Genomic DNA, 4,955 nt, shown 5'->3' on the forward strand with positions numbered 1-4,955 from the left:
TTTTGTTGACCTGTCTGGCATTTGGGGGTTGGGGTTGAAGGTGCAGCAGACTCTTGAGACTTAGCGAGCCAAGAAAACAAACCAACCCCTGTGTTTCCCTGTCAAATTGTACTTGTGGGAGAAAGCTGCTTTTGCAAGCAGGGCCTGAGCCCAAGGTATACCTAGCTGAATCAAGCAGTTGTCTTGGGGATGTTAAGGCCAAAGGCAGAGGGGAGCAGAGGGAGGGGTTGGGGAGGGCAGCGAATGATGAGCTGAGCTGTGGCTTCCTGCTCCATAAGGAAAGCTGGGATGGAGGAGCAATCAGCCTGTTCAAACAATGGAAAATCGCCATGGCATTTTAAGGGGTGTTGGCTGGGCCTGGCCAGCTGGGCCAGAACGCTGTTGCCTTCCTTCAGATGAAAATGGGGTGCGAATAGCATTGTGACGCTTTTCCCCCCACTGCAAGTGCTGTTAGCTGTCTGTCTCTGCCTTTTCCCTTTTCCCTCCCGCCGCTATTAACATGGGAGCTCCAAGCTGCTGTGGTTTATTTCCTTATATCAGGTGGAAGTAAGATGCAAACCTGGGCACCTGAAGCCAGTCTCAGAGCTGCCCATCTCAACCTGTCACTCCGAAGATGACCTGCTGGATAAGTCAGACTTGGCCCAAAGGAAATGCCTCCTTGAATCTTCTTAATGTGCGGAAGGGAAATCTTCGAAGCACCTTAGGCCCAGGCTCCGCTGTGTGAGTGGGAAGGAGAGAACGAAAGTCTGGAGTGAGCTTTCCATGGTTTCCCGTCCAAGGAAGACGGATATTCTCATCTTCTAGCCCTAGTGGGAAACTTGCTAAATACAGAGAAATATTGTGTGTTGTCTTAATGGTTCACCCCAGCAAGGAGTGGGATTTTTAAAAAATTTATTTATCATAGCAAACCAGCTCACAGCTGTTCAGAAGTGATTTTGACATCCGAAAGGTGCATTTTCTGTGTGGGTTTGATAAATCCTCTTTCCATGTCCAGCTAAAGGTACTTGACATAATTTCTTGGTGATTTTTTTTTTAAGCTGTGATACCTTAATTTATTATTGTTATTATTATTATTATGTTGTAAAGCTTGCTCCATATTCTGTGAAAAAAGAGTTTTACCTAGGCTCCAGCCTCCACTTCCAGAAGTCTACACGCTACACACTGGATATAGCAAACTGAGATGTTTCGTAGTCATTGAGACTTTGGAATATTCTTAAGAAGAACTAGAGGATGGCTAGTAGATTGTCTTCTAAAAGCTGAACCATGAAAAGATCGCCTCTGTTAAAAACAAAAACCCAGGGGCTTCTAAGGAAAGCGGACCTCTCTTCTTTCCATTCATACTTGGTGCGTTTCGAGGTGGGCTCCAAAATTTAGTTGCTCGCAACTTCTTGTGCAGGAGCTCCCAAAACAAACCCACGCCCTTGGATCTCGTTCTCCTGCTTTGTTCTTCAACTGGCTCTTGATTGACTGCCTAGGCATCCATGTTTGCTCTGTCCCCAAAGAAGGCTCTCTGTCGCCCACCTTTGCACGTTTGCAAACTAAGGGAACTGAAGATGCATTGAGCGGCAGAACTGGTGCCCTTCCCTGGAGGTCTGTCGTCTTGCAACACACGGTTCTTACAGCAGCCAAGACAACTTTGTGTAGACGTGAGCCAATGAAGGTGTTGGGTGTGCCCTGCGATAGGAGATGGGAAAGCTATAAGTTCCTGGAACTCTTCCCATTGACTTGTTCCTGATAACACTGGGGAGAGCTGAGAAGAAGGACCTCGCCCTCTGCTGCAATACATGTGGCCATGTTGCTTTTGGAGCTGTGCCATTATTTGCGGCAGCAAATAATGCAACGCTGGGGGAAAAGCTTGCTGACGTGCAACTACTGAACACTTTCCATGCCAGGAATGATCATAAATGAACCAGACGACGCTCCTGCGTGTGCATTTGGATATAGAATGATGCACTGGAAAGACAATCCATTTTGTTCTAATGTGTTTGGAGAGCTTGTGTGTGTGTGTGTGTGTGCGTTGCTGCAAAGGAGGACTTAAAAAAGGTGCTGGAATTAAGTTTCAACTACCAAAAGGAGATTGAAGATTCTGCTCCTATCTGCAAAAGAATGCCGTCGCTGCCTCTCTAGTGAATAGTGCAAAGGTCTGGGGCTGCATTGTAGGCTGTCTAAAGTTTTCGTGGTTTCCCAGCTCATCGTATCTGCTCTCCTCAATTGAAATGGCACACATCCTGATCTTTGGTTGACTTGGAGAGTTTTTTCCTCTCTCTCTCTCTCTCTCTCTCTCTCCCCCCGCACCCCCCTGCCTTGTTTCCCACCACTCCCTTGAAAAATATTTGGTTCAAGGAAGAAGAAGAGACCAAAAGGTCTCACAAACCTGCCGCCTCCAATGGTGCTGGGTGGAAACGTTTCTTAAAATCCTGTTCAAACACGCACAAACCGTAACCCAGTGCCGGAAGCCTGGTATCTCCTCGGAGCCTCCCGCCATTTTGTGGAACTTGGAACACCTCTAGAACTCTGTTGACTGACTGCTAAAAGTAGCAAAGGCCAATCACGTGTAAATAACTTGCAGGGAGTCCTGTGGCTTCCCTTGGCCACTGTTGCGTCCATCTCAGTCCACTGCTGTAATGGATTTCCTGCGAAAGGAACCTCTTTTTCTAAATCTCTCTTCCCCTCCTCCACCCATTTGGTTTAAATTCTTCCCTTGTTGGGGCTGCTTTTGATGAGTTTTCTATTTTTGGGAAATGTGTGAGTCGTCGTGGATGAGTGTCGGGCAGCGAGAATTAAATTCTGCACTGTAGCTTTCTGTCGTCTGTGCTCCTGACTGAATGGTTGCTTTGGTGTGTTTCTGACGGAGCGTCTCATTTTTCCATTCCTTTGTAATAGCAGAAGGGGTATGCGTGGGATGAAAAAACTGTTACACTCCGGAACAAACTGGAGTGTGTTTTGGCTTTGCTCTCTGTCTTAGAATCATTTGCCCTTTTTAAAAAATATATATTTATTTTTATTTATTTGTTGTGTTCAGGTTGGATCTGGGAGTTTCTTGGTGTATTGCCTCCGTGTGAGGCAGCCTTTGGACAACCTGGTGCCATCCATGTGTTTTAGACTGCAACTCCCATCAGCGACAGCTGGGGCTGATGGGACTTGTAGTCCAGGGTGTCTGGAGGGGGGGCACCAGGTTGGTGCAGGCTGCTATAAGGTCTACATTATATTCCTTACTTAAGTTAATTTACAGCTTCTTCCTCCCAGCATGTGGAACTAGGAAGTACACTGTGGGTACTTTTCTCACCCTTCTGGTCAGTGATGCCTCTTGATAAAATTTAGAATTTGGAGTGTGGCGGGGGGGGGGGGCAGGCTTATCAATCTATGCTTACTTTGGCTGTGTGGAAGAACAATATGCCCATAGGTTTTTGATGTTAGTCATGGGATGAGAGCCAGCGTGGTGTAGTGGTTAAGAGCGGTAGACTTGTAATCTGGTGAACCGGGTTCGCTTCCCTGCTCCTCCACATGCAGCTGCTGGGTGACCTTGGGCTAGTCACGCTTCTTTGAAGTCTCTCAGCCTCACTTCCCTCACAGAGTGTTTGTTGTGGGGGAGGAAGGGAAAGGAGATTGTTAGCCGCTTTGAGACTCCTTCGGGTAGTGATAAAGCGGGATATCAAATCCAAACTCTTCTTCTTCTGGGTGAGGGAACCTTAAACAGAGGACCACATTCCTTTCTGGGCAACCCTTTGAGGGCCACATCCCAGCGACAAAAAATGTCCATTTTAGCTTTGTGCACTAGGCTGGTTTTCTACACATACTCAAGCTCCCCCTCTCTACCCACCATTCAGACAAACAAGAGGCATCAAGAGCGCACAGTCCAGTTCATTGCTTGGGCTGTGAAGCCGGTCTAGTGAGAGGCTGTGGACTTGGGAGTCTGGAGGGCCAGGTGGAGAGGGCAAGGTTCATCCATCCCTGGTATGTCCTCAGTACATTTGTACCTTGGATCTCAAACGCCTTGGCTCCCTAACAAATCGGCTCCTGAACACTGCAAACCCGGAAATGAGTGTTCTGGTTTTCAAACAGTTTTTGGAAGCCAAACGTCCAGCACGGCTTCTGATTGGCTGCAGGAGCTTCCTGCAGCCAATCAGAAGCCGTGCTTTGGTTTCATAACGTTTTGGAAATCAGACGGGACTGTACATCCAAAATGCAATGGATTCAAAATGTTACTCACTCTTACTGTCTCCCCCTGTTTTTTCTTTATTATTTTTTACTATTGCATAAGCACTGCTCTGCCCCACAAAGAAACCAAGTCTAGATGCCTTTAATAATGATGATGATGATGATGATGATGATGATGATGCTTTGGTTCTTCAAGTTTTAGGGTTTCCCAGATTTCTGCATTGTGGAAATATGCACGTGCAACCACCTTCGCCCTGGGTCAGTGGTGCAAGTTTTTCCTTCTGCCTTCAGATGAACATAGAAAGTCCAAGGGTAGTTAGATACAAGTCTTTTGGGCCTGTGTGTTTGGATAGAAGTGCATTTTATTGTGTTCCTCCTACGACCCACTTGCAAGGCACGTCACTGTTCCCATTTGTCAGATAGGAAGCTGAGGTGTGGTTAAAGATTTGCCCAAGACTACGCAAGTCTGTGGTGGGTTTCAAAACACCATTCACAGTCCAGCTGTCAATAGGCCAGGGTTGAGCTTTTTTTAGGAAGACACTAAAACTGTTGAACTTCTTCTTCTTCTTCTTCTTCTTCTTCTTCTTCTTACAAAAACGCCCCCCCCCCAAAAAAAAGTTGTGTGTCAGCTGCCTTGTCAGTTTCACTTCTTGGCAACTGCCCCATGAGCTTGTTTGGATAGCCACCTATCCTTTCAAGAATGAACGCTTTTGAAGGGACCGCAAAATTACTCTATGCTCGTAAAATTACTAGTGTTGTGAGCTGCTGGGACAGTTCAAAAAGGCAAGGAGGAATGG

At 46.7% G+C, this 4,955-nt stretch overlaps 1 long non-coding RNA gene across 1 annotated transcript; it reads right to left on the reverse strand.

The window, feature by feature from the left end:
• Positions 1-2,262: 2,262 nt before the first annotated feature.
• On the reverse strand, positions 2,263-4,693 carry LOC310662041. Its single transcript, XR_014504219.1, has 2 exons — positions 4,265-4,693; positions 2,263-4,211 (listed from the first exon to the last, which is right to left on the reverse strand). It is a non-coding gene; the product is annotated as an uncharacterized lncRNA (long non-coding RNA).
• Positions 4,694-4,955: the final 262 nt, after the last annotated feature.

The sequence above is a fragment of the Podarcis tiliguerta genome, assembly GCF_965153285.1.
Source record: "Podarcis tiliguerta genome assembly, chromosome: 13".
In the NCBI taxonomy this organism is placed as follows: Eukaryota; Metazoa; Chordata; class Lepidosauria; order Squamata; family Lacertidae; genus Podarcis; species Podarcis tiliguerta.